Below are 20,117 nucleotides of genomic sequence, written 5' to 3'. Positions count from 1 at the left end.
TTCATTTATATATATATTTACCTCTGAAAAGCAATGAACCATAAATTAACACACAAGGTAACAGGCATCAGGATTCATCAACACAACACACATATAACACTCAAATTACTAGACGTAATGGAGTGTATAGCCATGATGGAAGCATGCTGAATCATCATTATCTGAATGCCAAAGCACATTTTAAGATTAGGGGGATCTAATTGTACCCATTATGACATGATCAATAGTGTGTACTCTCACTGACCTTTCCAGGCTTAGTGTTGATTCAAACACAGAGATTGGTTGGTGACTATGTAAAGCTTTGACCCACATACTGTCGCTGGATAAGCATGGGAAAGGGAGAATTCACTAAAAAGAGTTACTCTCAATCTCAAGTCAATCCCTACACCCTTTCACCCTACCTTCTAGGTACAGTGGGGTCCAAAATGATTAGATCCCTTGATGAAGAAGAACAAAAAAAACTATACAATAAATACATACTGAGCTATATTTTATGCTCCACATTTTAATTTGATCATTTTATACTGACTCAATTGCTCAGAAAGAGCAAGGTGTCAACATTATTGGACCCCCTGTTTTTAATACTCCAGCGCAGACATAGGATGTCAAGAATCTGGGAAGGTTATGTATGGAGGAATGAGCTGAGTTCCCTCTCATTGTGTCCTCCACTCTCATTAAAAAAATGTTTTAAAGGCTGTGTCGTTATCCTCAAATGGGAAGAGTGCTGGAGTATTGAAAACAGAGAATCCAATAATTTTGACTTAACTTTTTGAGAATACTTGAATAAACAAAATCTATTTCTCTGAGCAATCACATTAGCATAATATATAGAGTATATAGAGCACCAGTCAAAAGTTTGGACACACCTACTCATTCAAGAGTTTCTTTATTTTTACTATTGTCTACATTGTAGAATAATAGTGAAGACATCAAAACTATGAAATAACATATGGAATCATGTAATAACCATGTAATAACCAAATCTGAGATTCTTCAAAGTATGTCAGGTGATTGTGGTGGCCAGGTCATCTGATGCAGCACTCCATCACTCTCCTCCTCACCAGCAAAGCACCCCAACACCTCCTCCTCCATGCTTCATGTGGGAACCGCACATGCGGAGATAATTTGTTCACCTACCCTGCGTCTCACAAAGACACAGCGGTTGGAACAAAATTCTCTTATTTGGACTCATCAGACCAAAGGACAGATTTCCACTGGTCTGATGTCCATTGCTCGTGTTTCTTGACCCAAGCAAGTATTTTCTTCTTCTTGGTGTCCTTTAGTAGTCGTTCCTTTGCAACATTTCGACCATGAAGGCTTGATTCACACAGTCTGTAATGTGTCTTGAACTCTGTAGCATTTATTTGCACTGCAATTTCTGAGGCTGGTATCTCGAATGAACTTATCCTCTGCAGCATAGGTAACTCTGGGTCTTCCTTTCCTGTGGCGGTCCACATGAGAGCCAGTTTCATCACAGCTCTTGATGTTTTTTGTGACTGCACTTGAACAAACTTTCAAAGTTCTTCAAATTTTCCGGATTAACTGACCTTCATGTCTTAAAGTAACGATGAACTGTCGTTTCTCTGCTTTTTTGAGCTGTTCTTGCCATTATATGGGCTTGGTCTTTTACCAAATAGGGCTATCTTCTGTATACCAACCCTACCTTGCCTGGTTGAGAGAATGCCAAGAGTGTGCAAAGCTGTTATCAAGGCAAAGTGTGGCTACTTTGAAGAATCTCAAATATATTTAGATGTTTAAAACTTTTGGGGGTTACTACGTGATTCTATATGTGTTATTTCATAGTTTTGACTTCACTGTTATTATTATTATTATTATAGAAAATAGTAAACATAAAGAAAAGCCCTTGAATGAGTAGGTCTGTCCAAACCTTTAACTGGTACTGTATACAGTTGAATCGGAAGATTACATACACCTTAGCCAAATACATTTAAACTCAGTTTTTTACAATTCCTGACATTTAATCACAGTAAAAATGCCCCGTATTAGGTCAGTTAGGATCACCACTTTACTTTAAGAATGTGAAATGTCAGAATAATAGAGAGAATGATTTATTTCAGCTTTTCTTTCTTTCATCACATTCCCAGTGGGTCAGAAGTTTACATACATATTTGGTAGCATTGCCTTTAAATTGTTTCACTTGGGTCAAACGTTTCGGGTAGCCTTCTACAAGCTTCCCACAATAAGTTTGGTGAATTTAGGCCCATCCCTCCTGACAGAGCTGGGTTAACTGAGGCAGGTTTGTAGGCATCCTTGCTCGCACAGGCTATTTCAGAACTGCCCACAACTTTTCTATAGGATTGAGATAAGGGCTTTGTGATGGCCACTCCAATACCTTGACTTTGTTGTCCTTAAGCCATTTTGCCACATCTTTGGAAGTATCTTTGGGGTCATTGTCCATTTGGAAGACCCATTTGCGACCAAGCTTTAACTTCCTGACTGATGTCTTGAGATGCTGCTTCAATATATCCACATAATTTTCCTACCTCATGATGCCATCTATTTTGTGAAGTGCACAGGTCCCTCCTGCAGCAAAGCACCCCAAAACATGATGCTGCCACCCCCGTACTTCACGGTTGGGACGGTGTCTTCGGCTTTTAAGCCTTCCCCTTTTTCCTCCAAACATAATGGTCATTATGGCCAAACAGTTCTATTTTTGTTTCATCAGACCAGAGGATATTTCTCTAAAAAGTACGATCTTTGTCCCCATGTGCAGTTGCAAACCATAGTCTGGCTTTTTTTATGGCGGTTTTGGAGCAGTGGCTTCTTCCTTGCCGGCCTTTCAGGTTATGTCAATATAGGACTTGTTTTACAGTGGATATAGATTTCCTGCAGCATCTTCACAAGGTCCTTTGCTGTTGTTCTGTGATTGAATTGCACTTTTCGCACCAAGTACGTTCATCTCTAGGAGACAGAACATGTCTCCTTCCTGAGTTATATGATGGCTGTGTGGTCTCATGGTGTTTATACTTGCGTACTATTGTTTGTACAGATGAACGTGGTACCTTCAGGTGTTTGGAAATTGCTCCCAAGGATGAACCAGACTTGGAGGTCTACAATTTTTTTCTGTGGTCTTGGCTGATTAATTTTGATTTTCTCATGATGTCAAGCAAAGAGGCCCTGAGTTTGAAGGTAGGCCTTGAAATACATCCACAAGTATACCTCCAGTTGACTCGAATTATGTCAATAAGCCTATCAGAAGCTTCTAAAGGCATGCCATCAACAGCTTGGAAATTCCAAGCTGTTTAAAGGCACAGTCAACTTAGTGTATGTAAATTTCTGACCCACTGGAATTATGATCCAGTGAATTATAAGTGAAATAACCTGCCTGTAAACAATTTTCGGAAAAATGACTTGTGTCATGCACAAAGTAGATGTCCAAACCGACTTGCCAAAACTATAGTTTGTTAACAAGAAATTTGTGAGTGGTTGAAAAACAAGTTTTAATGACTCCAACATAAGTGTATGAAAACTTCCGACTTGAACTGCATATATATATTTTTAGCATACAATTTAGCTCAGTATTTGTGTTATTTTATACAGGATTTTTTGCTATTCTTTTATCAAGGGATCCAATCATTTTGGACTCCACTCTACTTGTTGATCTGATAGGTTAAGTGTAAGCAACACTGTGGCACGCCATCTTGCCCTCTGATACAAAGTGGAATTGTCACCATATTGCTTATTCCTATTCTATCTTGTAAGATCTCAAAAAGTGGATCTAGTGTTGGGGCTAGGGGTTGATTTGGGATTCAGAGATAAGAGACCAACTCATACGGAGTGTCAGAGTAGAAGTCCATATCACTCCTCTGTCTGGCCCAAAGTGAAGGGGCCAGCAGCTTATTCTGGCAGGCTACTGCTGACAGACATTTGCGTAATGAATACATGCATACATACACACATACATACAGTGGGGCAAAAAAGTATTTAGTCAGCCACCAATTGTGTAAGTTCTCCCACTTGTGGACACCTGTCCACAACCTCAAATCAAATCAAATGTATTTATATAGCCCTTCGTACATCAGCTGATATCTCAAAGTGCTGTACAGAAACCCAGCCTAAAACCCCAAACAGCAAGCAATGCAGGTGTAGAAGCACGGTGGCTAGGAAAAACTCCCTAGAAAGGCCAAAACCTAGGAAGAAACCTAGAGAGGAACCAGGCTATGTGGGGTGGCCAGTCCTCTTCTGGCTGTGCCGGGTGGAGATTATAACAAAACATGGTCAAGATGTTCAAATGTTCATAAATGACCATCATGGTCGAATAATAATAAGGCAGAACAGTTGAAACTGGAGCAGCAGCACAGTCAGGTGGACTGGGGACAGCAAGGAGTCATCATGTCAGGTATTCCTGGGGCATGGTCCTAGGGCTCAGGTCCTCCGAGAGAGAGAAAGAAAGAGAGAATTAGAGAGAGCATATGTGGGATGGCCAGTCCTCTTCTGGCTGTGCCGGGTGGAGATTATAACAGAACATGGCCAAGATGTTCAAATGTTCATAAATGACCAGCATGGTCGAATAATAATAAGGCAGAACAGTTGAAACTGGAGCAGCAGCACAGCCAGGTGGACTGGGGACAGCAAGGAGTCATCATGTCAGGTAGTCCTGGGGCATGGTCCTAGGGCTCAGGTCCTCCGAGAGGGAGAAAGAGAGAAGGAGAGAATTAGAGAGAGCATACTTAGATTCACACAGGACACCGAATAGGACAGGAGAAGTACTCCAGATATAACAAACTGACCCTAGCCCCCCGACACATAAACTACTGCAGCATAAATACTGGAGGCTGAGACAGGAGGGGTCAGGAGACACTGTGGCCCACTCCGAGGACACCCCCGGACAGGGCCAAACAGGAAGGATATAACCCCACCCACTTTGCCAAAGCACAGCCCCCACACCACTAGAGGGATATCTTCAACCACCAACTTACCATCCTGAGACAAGGCTGAGTATAGCCCACAAAGACCTCCGCCACGGCACAACCCAAGGGGGGGGGGGGGGGGGGGGGGGGGGGGGGGGGGGGGGGGGGTGCCAACCCAGACAGGATGACCACATCAGTGACTCAACCCACTCAGGTGACGCACCCCCTCCAGGGACGGCATGAGAGAGCCCCAGTAAGCCAGTGACTCAGCCCCTGTAATAGGGTTAGAGGCAGAGAATCCCAGTGGAAAGAGGGGAACCGGCCAGGCAGAGACAGCAAGGGCGGTTCGTTGCTCCAGAGCCTTTCCGTTCACCCTCCCACTCCTGGGCCAGACTACACTCAATCATATGACCCACTGAAGAGATGAGTCTTCAGTAGAGACTTAAAGGTTGAGACCGAGTTTGCGTCTCTGACATGGGTAGGCAGACCGTTCCATAAAAATGGAGCTCTATAGGAGAAAGCCCTGCCTCCAGCTGTTTGCTTAAAAATTCTAGGGACAATTAGGAGGCCTGCGTCTTGTGACCGTAGCGTACGTGTAGGTATGTACGGCAGGACCAAATCAGAGAGATAGGTAGGAGCAAGCCCATGTAATGCTTTGTAGGTTAGCAGTAAAACCTTGAAATCAGCCCTTGCTTTGACAGGAAGCCAGTGTAGAGAGGCTAGCACTGGAGTAATATGATCAAATTTTTTGGTTCTAGTCAAGATTCTAGCAGCCGTATTTAGCACTAACTGAAGTTTATTTAGTGCTTTATCCGGGTAGCCGGAAAGTAGAGCATTGCAGTAGTCTAACCTAGAAGTGACAAAAGCATGGATTAATTTTTCTGCATCATTTTTGGACAGAAAGTTTCAGATTTTTGCAATGTTACATAGATGGAAAAAGCTGTCCTTGAAATGGTCTTGATATGTTCTTCAAAAGAGAGATCAGGGTCCAGAGTAACGCCAAGTTTTATTTGAGACGACTGTACAACCATTAAGATTAATTGTCAGATTCAACAGAAGATCTCTTTGTTTCTTGGGACCTAGAACAAGCATCTCTGTTTTGTCCGAGTTTAAAAGTAGAAAGTTTGCAGCCATCCACTTCCTTATGTCTGAAACACATTCTTCTAGCAAGGGCAATTTTGGGGCTTCACCATGTTTCATTGAAATGTACAGCTGTGTGTCATCCGCATAGCAGTGAAAGTTAACATTATGTTTTCGAATAACATCCCCAAGAGGTAAAATATATAGTGAAAACAATAGTGGTCCTAAAACGGAACCTTGAGGAACACCAAAATTTACAGTTGATTTGTCAGAGGACAAACCATTCACAGGGACAAACTGATATCTTTCCGACAGATAAGATCTAAACCAGGCCAGAACTTGTCCGTGTAGACCAATTTGGGTTTCCAATCTCTCCAAAAGAATGTGGTGATCGATGGTATCAAAAGCAGCACTAAGGTCTAGGAGCACGAGGACAGATGCAGAGCCTCGGTCCGATGCCATTAAAATGTAATTTACCACCTTCACAAGTGCCGTCTCAGTGCTATGATGGGGTCTAAAACCAGACTGAAGCATTTCGTATACATTGTTTGTCTTCAGGAAGGCAGTGAGTTGTTGCGCAACAGCCTTTTCTAAAATTTTTGAGAGGAATGGAAGATTCGATATAGGCCGATAGTTTTTTATATTTTCTTGGTCAAGGTTTGGCTTTTTCAAGAGAGGCTTTATTACTGCCACTTTTAGTGAGTTTGGTACACATCCGGTGGATAGAGAGCCGTTTATTATGTTCAACATAGGAGGGCCAAGCACAGGAAGCAGCTCTTTCAGTAGTTTAGTTGGAATAGGGTCCAGTATGCAGCTTGAAGGTTTAGAGGCCATGATTATTTTCATCATTGTGTCAAGAGATATAGTACTAAAACACTTGAGCGTATCTCTTGATCCTAGGTCCTGGCAGAGTTGTGCAGACTCAGGACAACTGAGCTTTGAAGGAATACGCAGATTTAAGGAGGAGTCCGTAATTTGCTTTCTAATAATCATAATCTTTTCCTCAAAGAAGTTCATGAATTTATCACTGCTAAAGTGAAAGTCATCCTCTCTTGGGGAATGCTGCTTTTTAGTTAGCTTTGCGACAGTATCAAAAAGGAATTTCGGATTGTTCTTATTTTCCTCAATTAAGTTAGAAAAATAGGATGATCGAGCAGCAGTAAGGGCTCTTCGGTACTGCACAGTACTGTCTTTCCAAGCTAGTCGGAAGACTTCCAGTTTGGTGTGGCGCCATTTCCGTTCCAATTTTCTGGAAGCTTGCTTCAGAGCTCGGGTATTTTCTGTGTACCAGGGAGCTAGTTTCTCAAACAGTCACACTCCAAACTCCACTATCGCCAAGACCAAAGAGCTGTCAAAGGACACCAGAAACAAAATTGTAGACCTGCACCAGGCTGGGAAGACTGAATCTGCAATAGGTAAGCAGCTTGGTTTGAAGAAATCAACTGTGGGAGCAATTATTAGGAAATGGAAGACATACAAGACCACTGATAATCTCCCCCGATCTGGGGCTCCACGCAAGATCTCTCCCCGTGGGGTCAAAATGATCACAAGAACGGTGAGCAAAAATCCCAGAACCACACGGGGGGACCTAGTGAATGACCTGCAGAGAGCTGGGACCAAAGTAACAAAGCTTACCATCAGTAACACACCACGCCGCCAGGGACTCAAATCCTGCAGTGCCAGACGTGTCCTCCTGCTTAAGCCAGTACATGTCCAGGCCCGTCTGAAGTTTGCTAGAGAGCATTTGGATGATCCAGAAGAAGATTGGGAGAATGCCATATGGTCAGATGAAACCAAAATATAACTTTTTGGTAAAAACTCAACTCGTCGTGTTTGGAGGACAAAGAATGCTGAGTTGCATCCAAAGAACACCATACCTACTGTGAAGCATGGGAGTGGAAACATCATGCTTTGGGGCTGTTTTTCTGCAAAGGGACCAGGATGACTGATCCGTGTAAAGGAAAGAATGAATGGGGCCATGTATCCTGAGATTTTGAGTGAAAACCTCCTTCCATCAGCAAGCGCATTGAAGATGAAACATGGCTGGGTCTTTCAGCATGACAATGATCCCAAACACACCGCCCGGGCAACGAAGGAGTGGCTTCGTAAGAAGCATTTCAAGGTCCTGGAGTGGCCTAGCCAGTCTCCAGATCTCAACCCCATAGAACATCTTTGGATGGAGTTGTAAGTCCGTGTTGCCCAGCAACAGCCCCAAAACATTTTATTTTTATTTTATTTAACTAGGCAAGTCAGTTAAGAACAAATTCTTATTTTCAATGACTGCCTAGGAACAGTGGGTTAACTGCCTGTTCAGGGGCAGAATGACAGATTTGTACCTTGTCAGCTCGGGGGTTTGAACTTGCAACCTTCCGGTTACTAGTCCAACACTAGGCTACCCTGCTCTAGAGGAGATCCGCATGGAGGAATGGGCCAAAATACCAGCAACAGTGTGTGAAAACCTTGTGAAGACTTACAGAAAATGTTTGACCTCTGTCATTGCCAACAAAGGGTATTTAACAAAGTATTGAGATAAACTTTTGTTATTGACCAAATACTTATTTTCCACCATAATCTGCAAATTAATTCATTAAAAATCCTACAATGTGATTTTCTGGATTTTTTTCCCTCATTTTGTCTGTCATAGTTGAAGTGTACCTATGATGAAAATTACAGGCCTCTCTCATCTTTTTAAGTGGGAGAACTTGCACAATTGGTGGCTGACTAAATACTTTTTTGCCCCACTGTACATACACATACATATACACACACATGATTTACATGTGCTCTATATTTCCTGTTTATCATCTGTATCTCCTTTGAACAAGCTTAGTGATACGAATAAATGTGTTTCCTCTCTCAAACACATGAGAGTTTCTTTAAAGATGTTGCTGGGTACTGTATAACATTGTTGTGCATCTACATTTCCAGCATCCCCACCAAAATAACAATAACCATTTAACCATAGTCATTCTCACCAATTCAAAACAACAAGTGAGAGGAGCATGGGGTTAGGGTTGGGCAGTATCCAGACTTTCATAGCGTCATACCGTTTCTACCACACCGGAGTATACGGTATTACCGAATGTGCACACAAGGGGCACTATTTCAAAACCATTTCGGCAACAGGGATCTTGATCCAGGAAGGGATTGAATGTCTCTGCTGTAACCAAGACGTTTGATATTGACCACTTAGCTAGCAAGTTAGCAAACCAAATGCATAGCTGGAGCCCTGAGCTGGATATAAATTATTTCACACATCTTAGATTTCGTATAGTTATAAGCAACCCCTGCCCTCAACAAATTAATTTGTATTTATTTTATTTTAAATTAAACTGTATTGAAAATCATACCGTCTGAATCATACCGTTTCAAAATACCCCAGTATACAGTATAAATGGTATATCGCTCAAGACTAAATGGGGTACAGTACATTTCTGCAGTATCCACTATGTTTTTCACTCACCATCATCCAGATAGACTTGGTTCAGGTTTTCTTGCTTGACCATCACCTTCTCCAGGACTGGCCCACTCTTGATCCCCGTTATTGGACCCCTCTGGGCCAGGGTAGGGATATTTCATGGTGGTAGTCGTGGAGACGTGCCCAAGACCGGCACCACCATCTGCATGAAGTTCTGGTCCTGGCCTTCTGATGAACAGGCCTCTGGCGAGGCCCCAACCTTCCATGATGAAGGTGCAGCCCGGTACCCATCACCCACCATGGTGACATGCTGGTGTTGGGCCAATGGGACCGCAATGTTGACAACTCGCTGATTGGTGGCAGAGTGAGAGTGGTTGAAAGGCTGGAGACTAGGGTAGAGTAGTGCTGGCTACCGATATAGGACATCTGAGATGGGGAGCCATAGTGGATCATCACCGGGTGGTGGTGGTTCATATCTTGATACAGAACAGGGCTACTGCCCAAGCTTCTGATTTTACTGGGGTAATAGACAGATGGGTCTTGTTGTTGATAGGCTGACAATCTGACAACGGAGTCGTGGTGGCTCGCCTGCTGGCAGGCTGCTAAGGTTGTCAAGCCAGCCTCGTGGCTATTAGGGGTAAGGTGGCTACTGGGGGTGTCGTGGTAGGACTTGGGTGACACTCCTAGGACCTTGGACACAGTACAACCCAGCTGGCCAAACTGGAAGTCATCTATGGGTTCCGTTTTAATGGCGGGAACTGAAAAGAACAGTAAATCGGAATTAGACTTTGGATTATCTGAGTTTTAAATGACAGTTGGCGCTAAAAACAAGTTAAATGGATAGTTCACACAAATTACAAAATTATATATTGTCGACAGAAAGCCCTCTAGCCTTTTAGGTTTAGGTTGCCTCTGGGCACGTGCCTTGCCTTGACATGGGCTAATTGATTGACTGACATAACGAGATGAAAACTGCTGATGCACAACCACATTTCTAAATTGCACGTTGTGTATTGTACTATGCTATCTCTCAACAGTAAGTTCAGACCCTGACTGACTTCCTACACACAGCACGCTGCTTACTCTGTGTTTAGGCAGAGGCGGCACCGATTGCCAATATGTAATTTTGTAATTTGGGGGAACTATCCCTTTAAATAGTAAGCAATGGGATAGTGATAAAGTTACTGAAATTTAAGGTGTGGCCGTATCCAGTTCTAATAACGACAAAAATATATAAGGCGTATGGATGGACTCACCTGTTAAAGGAGTGTAGGTGAAGTGCTGCGCCTGACTGCGTTTCCTCCTCCCGTTGATCACATAGAAGTTAACTTTAGCCGTGTGATAAATGGTGTGATCTCGATATGGAGGGATCTCGACAAACAGCATGCTCTTGATATAATATGGTACAGTAGAACATCAGTCATTTGTCATAGAATATCACTGGGCGACAGTGTGAACTGTGGATATACCATGTCGCTATACTGAGGCTGTGTGAGATGCACTACAATATCAAAAGTATGTGGACAACAGGTATTCGAAAATCATGGGCATTAATATGGAGTTGGTTCCCCCCCTTTGCTGCTATGAAAGCTTCCTCTTCTGGGAAGGTTTTCTAATAGATGTTTGAACATTGCCGCGGGGACTTGCTTCCAGTCCTGGCTCGCAGTCGGTGTTCCAATTCATCCCAAAGGTGTTTGATGGGGTTGAGGCCCATGGTTCTCTGCAGGCCAGTCAAGATCTTCCACACCGATCTCGAAGGAACCATTTCTGTAAAACCTTGCTTTGCGCACAGGGGCATTGTTATGCTGAAACAGGAAAGGGCCTTCCCCAAACTGTTGGCACAAAGTTAGAAGCACAGAATTGTCTAGAATGTCATTGTATGATGTAGCGTTAAGCTTTCCCTTCATTCGCCAAACCTAGATTCTCCAGATGGTGAAGCGTGAATCATCATTCCAGAGAACGTGTTTCCACTGCTCCAGGGTCCAATGGCGGCGGGCTTTACACCACTCCAGCACCACTCCAGCCGACGCTTGGCATTGCGCATTGCGCATGGTGATCTTAGGCTTGTGTTCGGCTGCTCGGCCATGGAAACCCATTTCATGAAGCTCCTGACGACCTGTTCTTGTGCTGTTCTTGTGCTGACGTTGCTTCAGCACTCGGTGGTCCCGTTCTGTGAGCTTGTGTGGCCTACCACTTTGCGGCTGAACCGTTGTTGCTCCTACACATTTCCACTTCACAATAACAGCACTTACAGTTGACCAGGGCAACTCTAGCAGCACAGAAATTTGACAAATGTACATGTTGGAAAGGTGGCAACCTATGACGGTGCCATGTTCAAAGTCACTGAGCTTTTCAGCAAGGCCATTCTACTGCCAATGTTTGTCTATGTATATTGCATGGCTGTGTGCTCGATTTTATACAACTGTCAGCAATGGGTGTGGCTGAAATAGACAAATTTACTAATTTGAAGGGGTGTCCACATACTTTTGTATATATGTAGAAGAAGAGGAGTTAGGTAGTACTTTATAAAGCCAGTAGTATTTTAATGTCACTGTTCATAAATGTGTTAGGACAGTAACTCACTGATTGGCTTTTGTCTCGGTCTACTGATGCTTCCACTTCCCAAATCTGCAGCCCATCTGAAAGAAACACAATGCAATGCAGTGTACCATTAGCATAAATGGAATAAATTGAATTAAATAATAGGAGTGTAGAAGAGATTGATATGAACAAACTCTAAAAAATAGCAGGGAGGGATGTGAAGGCAGCTAGAGTAGTAAAACTGGAGTGACATTCTTGTATTTATTTAATAAATATTATCTTAAACAGGAGCTAACTAGTGTATTTATAATCAAATGGAACCTTTTGGATCCGACCAAAACACAAATGGCACAAACAAAGTAATGTGGTGGTAGCAACAAACTTAGCAATTACATGTTTTATACTCAGGATGTTAAGAAAGCCTTTGTAAATCTATCAAGGTCATGAGGTTTTATGAAAACCCCCTATCCACCCCCAGTTTCTTCTCAGTAACTGGCACGTAGGCAGTATCAGTAAAGATTCTCTGTCATCTCTGCTCTAGTATATTCCCATCTCAACTTTTACCTACTGCTCACAGCCCACGTTTTGAGTAAAGTGAGACAAAAAAAAAACTTTGCTTGAAGATGATATCTGTGGTTTGTCTAACCACATCCTCTCGCACTAAACCACATGGTAAACAAGAGAGCAGTTTACAAACTCATAATGGTACTTATATTCTGCACCCACACCTTGTTACGTGACACTACAGAGGCATCATAATCCTGTAATGACAATACAATGATGGAAAATAATCATTGCAATATGTAGGCCCTATGTGGCTCAGTTAGTAAGAGCATAGATCTGGCCATGCTAAGATCATGGCTTCAATCCCTACAGGGATCACATACATACACTGTACTGTAAGGTTGCTTTTGACAAAATGGTCTCCTAAATGGCATATGATTGAATATTACAGAACATTTTGATCTAGTCATTTTTTTTCATTTCTGCTGTTATTTGAGCATGTGCAGTGCATCCCTATTTTGTGACTGTTTGAACTTGGGAGTAGTGCGTCACTGTAAACCTGTTATCTAGAGCAAATGTTCTGGGAATTGACTTCTCAATAGGACAACTATTACACAATAGTTATCAACTACTGCTGTACAAAGTCAGTGGCCTTGTGGTTTGAGAGTCAGAGATCAGAAGGTTGGGATTTGATTCCTGGCAGTCATACTAAAGATGCCATTACTAGATACAATGACTTGCTTTTGCTTGCTCTTTGGAGTCTAGACCAGGTTCATGTAAAGCACAACTGCTGATGTAAAAAGGGCTTTGTATATTTGATTGATTGATTGGAAATTCCTCACCGAGTGTATTCTTCGTGAACACCACCTTGGAATAAGAGGTGAAGTTCTGTCCGGTCAGTATCATCTGCTGTCCCCCTAGAACCGAGCAGCGGTCTACGTCCTGACTCTCTACAGTGGGAAGCTGGTGGGCCAACCTCTGGGCTGTGGAACCACAGTAGAATATCATTAGGAGAACGTTAGAAGAACCATAGGAGTACATTATTTACAATCCGGGGGTGACATTTTGCACAGCAAATCGCTGTGAGCAAAATAACTAATATTTCAAAAAGACAGGAAGAACAATAGACAGGAAGGCAGTTTACTAAATTCCAGTCATATAATCCTTATATAACATTACATTACTGAAGAAAAGGTTTGGATTAAATTGCTCTGCAGATTATTATTATTATTATTATTATTTGCAGTAGTTATAAATCAGGTTGCTGGAACAAAAGTTAACTTACAACACTCAATGGGAAGGGAATTGGAATTTCACTTGAAGAGAGACATACTGTCCTCCTGGATGGGGAATATGGACCCGGAATACCAGACGGACACAGGTATTCTTCCTTCCGATGTATGTCTCTCCTGTCCTCAGCTCAATGTCAGCGTTTCTCAGCTTTAGGATCCCAGCACAGTCAATCCTTTACATGGGAAGTGAACATTTATTTGATTAATTATTTTATAACCTAGCTCTGAAAACATCTGTGTGTGCACTGCACTGTCTCTAATGTGGCAGCTCTCCTTACACTGCTCTCATGTTGTTCTTGGGCTCCAGAGGGATCTCCAGGATGTTGGTGCTATTGACCATTATCTCGTTGCTAGGGGTGGTGACGGTTTTCCCTGTGATGCGGTGCACATGGTAGAAGGCATGGAGCTTGAGGAGCCTCTTGTCAGCTGTTCTGATGAACACCAGCAGACCCAGTGGAGCTTTGCCTCTGTACCCATGAAGCTGTCAACAACAAACAAACAGTTTAACCATTAATACTGGAATCTGCCACGTCCGTTTGGGATTGGTTTGACAGAGGGCATAGCGGGATATCTTAAAAGCTTCCTTACTCTAACCCGGAAGCTTATAAGAAATCCCGCTATGCCCTCCGACGAACCATCAAACAGGCAAAGCATCAATACAGGACTAAGATCGAATCATACTACACCGGCTCCGACGCTCGTCGAATGTGGCAGGGCTTGCAAACTATTACAGACTATAAAGGGAAGCACAGGCGAGAGCTGCCCAGTGACACGAGCCTACCAGACGAGCTAAATTACTTTTATGCTCGCTTCGAGGCAAGTAATACTGAAACATGCATGAGAGCGCCAGCTGTTACGGACAACTGTGTGATCACACTCCCCGCAGCTGATGTGATTAAGACCTTTAAACAGGTCAACATTCACAAGGCTGCAGGGCCAGATGGATTACCAGGACGTGTACTCCAAGCATGCGCTGACCAACTGGCAAGTGTCTTCATTGACATTTTCAGCCTTTCCCTTTGAGTCTGTAATACCAACATGTTTCAAGCAGACCACCATAGTCCCTGTGCCCAAGAACACTAAGGTAACCTGCCTAATTAACTACAGACCAGTAGCACTCATGTCTATAGCCATGAAGTGCTTTGAAAGGCTGGTCATGGCTCACATCAACACCATTATCCCAGAAACCGTAGGCCCACACTCAATTTACATACCGCCCAAACAGATCCACAGATGATGGAATCTCTATTGCACTCCGCACTGCTCTTTCCCACCTGGACAAAAGGAACACCTACTGTATGTGAGAATGCTATTCATTGACTACAGCTCAGTGTTCAACACCATAGTTCCCTCAAAGCTCATCACTAAGCTAAGGACCCTGGGACTAAACACCTCCCTCTGCAACTGGATCATGGACTTCCTGATGGGCCACCCCCAGGTGGTAAGGATAGGTAACAACACATCTGCCATGCTGATCCTTAACCTGGGGGCCCCTCAGGGGTGCGTGCTCAGTCCCCTCCTGTACGCCCTGTTCACTCATGACTGCACGGCTAGGCACGACTCCAACACCATCATTAAGTTTGCCGATTACACAACAGTGGTAGGCCTGATCACCAACAATGACGAGACAGCCTATAGGGAAGAGGTCAGATACCTGGCAGTGTAGCGCCAGGACAACAACCTCTCCCTCAATGTGATCAAGACTAAGGAGATGAATGTGGACTACAAGCATAGGAGGACCGAGCACGCCCCCATTCTCATTGACGGGGCTGTAGTGGAGCAGTTGAGAGCTTCAAGTTCCTTGGTGTCCACATCACCAACAAACTAACATGGTCCAAGCACACCAAGACAGTCGTGAAGAGGGCATGAAAGGATTTGGCATGGGTCCTCAGATCCTCAAAAGGTTCCACAGCTGCACCATCAAGAGCATCCTGACTGGTTGCATCACTGCCTGGTATGGCAACTGCTCAGCCTCCGACCACAAGGCACTACAGAGGGTAATGCGTACGGCCCAGTACATCACTGGGGCCAAGCTTCCTGCCATCCACAAGCTTCCTGCCTCCGCACATTGACTCTCTACTGGTACCCCCTGTATATAGCCACGCTATTGTTATTTTACTGCTGCTCTTTAATTATTTGTTACTTTATTTCTTTTTTGGGGTGGTATTTTTCTTAAAACTGTGTTGTTGGTTAAGGGCTTGTAAGTTAGCATTTCACTGTACGGTCTACCCCTGCTGTATTCGGCAAATGTGACAAATAAAATTTGATTTATTAAAACAAAGATGTTACCGCAAACAACGAACACGGTTCTTCCCCCCGCCGACATCATTGCACGCGCGATAGAACAGCAGAATATGTACTGTGTCCTCTGTACTGCACAGCTCTGGCATTCATTAGGCTTTTATACACGAGGGTAAATAATCATATCTCTGACCATTTCTTTTTTCATTTTGAACTGTGCACCACATTCTAATGTGTAATCTACAGTAGCACAATTCATTCTAGACACCTACTCATCAAAAGATGAAATTGTTGAAATCAGAGACATCTATAATTACTTAGGGAACATCGAGGGATAAATACTCAACAATATCACAGTTCTTATCCATTACGTCATGAAGGAAAATTACTTCATTAGGTTACGAAAGGCCAACTCTGACATAATTATTTGCATATGTAGCAGATGGCTGATGATTAGCGGATGGTTAGCGTTGCTACTGTTGCCCTGGACCTAGAAATTCCTTGGCTTTCACGTCACGGAATGAGAAGACCGCTCATTAATTTAGTAACTATACATCAAAACCAACATGGCTTAGTCAATATGTCCCTGAAATATCTTCTACCGGATTTTCCATCAGATGAAAGTTAACCTCGATCCAAGGCTCAATTGCTTGAGAGCCTGCTGGGGATGAGATAAGTTGAAAGGGTTCACCTTTACATCAGTAAAGGATGATTCCAGCAGGTTTTGAGTGTGAGATGCTAGATCACAAATCAACTTACTAAACAGGGAGTCTCCTTTACTTAAGACTCATGTACTCTTCCTCTCAAACTACTTGAATAGAACATTGTACTAAATAACTTATTGTAAAGATGAGTGCATGAGAGTATGGGCGCTTTCACTAATCCCCTGTATGATCTGGATCCAAGAGTGTTTGGTACGCTGATCTGTGCAATAAAGCATGTGTGAGTAGTGAGTCCAAGATCCAAGACCAGAGTACTAGGTATTGTGAGGGGCAGTGCGAATCGCGTGTAACTTTTTTGCTCGTTACAAACAAGCTAGCTTGCTAACGTCATGTAGAATGAGCATCTTGCAAATCCTACCCTGAAACAATTATTGTCAGGTCTTGTAAAAGCTAAACTTATTTTGTATAATTCTCACAAACACTCCAGGAAACCGATTTCATATGTGAAAAAACCCTATGTTGGTTTAACTGTGCTGTGCTGGTTTTGTGGTTGAATGGGTGTAGTCATAATAACGCAGGCTGATACAAGGATGTTCATTTACATATTGCAGCTGGGCACATGAGACAAACAGGGTGACACAATGACAAGGAAACACCACCACAGACACATATTGATACACATGGGAGATCAAGCTGCACTATACATTTACACACTCAAACATCCACACAGGCACATTGTCAAAACCCATCCCCACAAACATACATACCTAGATTAAACACACACCTCCCCTCCCCACACCCAGTACCTGAACCACAGTGTGTCCTCCACCAGGTGCTTTGACTGCTCCCCTGCTGCCCTATGTCTCATAGTGGGCACGGTGCTCCAGACAGAGCTCATATTGGTCTGAGTGACTGGGCAATTGCAAATCTAGAGGGGGCAGAGATGGCACAGGAATGAAGAGAGAGATTTCACTGGTTATAGCGGAGTAATATCATTAGTAACATTACAAGAATTACAAAACACATATCAGAACATGAAATCACAATTTCAAATGCAATAGGATTTTCCTAATACTGCTTCTTTACATAGCCTGTCATTAAAGAGTCATTCTTATGAGGGATCATCATTCCCATAGCACATTATACCTGATTGCTCCGTGGGCTAGTGGAACTGGCCAGACAGATGTAGGGAGGATGTAGGTCTCAGCCCCAGCTTTGCCTCTCCTCCCCTGCTCCATGAGGTGCACATAGCCATCCCCCTGGCTCTCTCTGTACGTGTAGCACTCCTCATTGGGCTGCACCATCGTGGAGGGCACCGCCCTGGGCAGGCTGGAACTGGGGCTGCTCAACACCTCTTCAAAGCTGGGAGTCTGCTCAGGGGCATTGGCCTGGGCCTGGGGTCCTTGGGGGTGGTGGGGCGAGGGGCTGAGGCTCCGGGAGCTCTGCTGCTGGCTGGTGGTCCCCAGGCTGGGGCCGCTGTACTGGTCATAGGTGCGTTTGCCCTGAGGAGAGGCGGAGCGAGAGCGCGGGTGGGTATGGGAGTGGGGGGAGGATGACCGCTGACTCTGCAGTACCAGGAATGTCTCCTCTGTGATGCTGGTGCACGGGGAGGTCCCTGGGGAGGAGTGAGCCATGGACATGTGGATGCCTTGGAGGTGGTCCAAGGTGGTCAAGCCTACCGCCCCCCCATCACCACTGGGAGATACACAAGGAGAGACCCAGGGAGAACAAGACTCGGACAGCCAGCCCGTGGAGGAGTTGCTTCTGGCAGGGCTTGGGCACTGAGGCTCTCGATAGGCTGTATTCTCATAGCCAGACACAGACAGGGCCGTCGATCTGGGGCTGGCATCCAGGGGCTGAGTCTGGTGAGGGTCCCCAGATGGGGTGATCTCAATCCTGGGGCTGGGGGAGGGAGCACCCTCTGGCCTGGAGGGGAGATCCAGCGAGTTAAACCCAGGCCCATACAGGATGTCAGTGACAAGCCCATGGTAGTAGGACTGACTGGAGGTTGTATGGGCACAACTGGAACTGTCCTCACAAGAGTAGGGCACCATAGATGGAGGGTTGTGATCATCGTGAGGGGGAACCCCTGAGTTGTCTGTCAAGAATATGGAAGTATGAAGGGATTACTCATTTAGGCGAGTGCATTGTGGATTGCACCATTTCACGATCAGAATGGAGATTTTTATTCGTTTTACTAATTACCATACGCTTTCCATTTTAGTGACAATATGTTTTGTTCTTACAATTTTTTTTATGGACATCAAGCAATTACACGTAATAATAGGAAACATGTTCCTAAAATAGCATGCATGTCTAATTGATGGAGTGACTCATCATTCACCACTGGTTCAACCTGGCTTAATATAAACTCAGTCACAAAACCATGGATTTGAACAAGCAAGAAAAAGCTAATCGAAATATATTATTTTACATTTCGTTTTGTGACTGTAGCCTTTTCTGAGTAGCGTACAAAATATGATTTATGATAAGGATACTTTTGTTTTGTAAATCCTGAATAAAAATCCACGTTATAAACTTTAACCCCAAAAGATTCGTTCACATGATTGACTGCACTTCTGGAAAATGCTTGCAGCCTTACCTTCATTCCCGCGAAAGTCATCCTCAGATGGGTTGTACAAAAACAGGTAGGAAAAGTCCAACTCCTCTTCACTGTTATCTTGACCAAGACCTTCCACAAGCTCCAAAGAATTTGGATCATTCTCTTCGTAGATGGAAGTCATCCCACGCACGTAAATTGTTTATCAAAATTAAAAGAATGACAAAACACCAATAGTTACATTAAACGTGTTACTTTCCCAACGATATAACCTGCACGTTCTCTCAACCAAATTGCAACATCAAAAGTCAAGGCTAATGGTTCTAATGAAACTTGACAGCGACATTTTTTTTTAAATCTGTCGATATGGCTTCCTGCTTTTAAGCTGTTGCATAGACTAATTGAGGCAGATGATTCAGTGGTGATGCAACGTTGTATCAAATGTTTTGGAATGTTGCTGAATAAAATAAAAGACACTGAAATAGCTACTGCATTTTGCATTTCAGGTGTAACAAAACTCTAGACCTACTTCACTATTAATAGGCCTATTATTTCAGAATCATTTGACACAGTTACCTTTATGTTTTAGATGCGACATGATATGATTGACTGAGCCTAAAAACATCATGTTCCATTTTGGAAGCATTAACATAATAGAACTGACTTGGCTGCTTTCTGTCACAAGTGGAATTGATAAACTTGCAGTATATGTAAAGCTGGTGGCCTATTTCATTCATGACATACAACAAGTTACTAATCCAGTGGGTGGTGCTACTGTTCACATTGGCGATTTTAGCATGTACATCTTGGTGGGGAAAACTCAAAAAAAGAGTTTAGATGCATGCCAGCAAAGACACTATACAACAAACACAACACTAAACAATACAATAATTGCACTATAATGGTGACATACAGTGCCCACAAACTGTTAGGGCCTACATAAAGCTG

General features: G+C 43.5%; 1 pseudogene; it reads right to left on the bottom strand.

The window, feature by feature from the left end:
• Positions 1-8,922: 8,922 nt before the first annotated feature.
• LOC139369381 (nuclear factor of activated T-cells, cytoplasmic 2-like) lies at positions 8,923-19,353 on the bottom strand (annotated as a pseudogene).
• Between the last annotated feature and the right edge of the window lie 764 nt (positions 19,354-20,117).

Source organism: Oncorhynchus clarkii, chromosome 17 (assembly GCF_045791955.1).
Source record: "Oncorhynchus clarkii lewisi isolate Uvic-CL-2024 chromosome 17, UVic_Ocla_1.0, whole genome shotgun sequence".
Lineage (NCBI taxonomy): Eukaryota > Metazoa > Chordata > Actinopteri > Salmoniformes > Salmonidae > Oncorhynchus > Oncorhynchus clarkii.
Note: the sequence above shows the minus strand (reverse complement) of the source record. Positions and strands in the feature narration are given on the sequence as shown.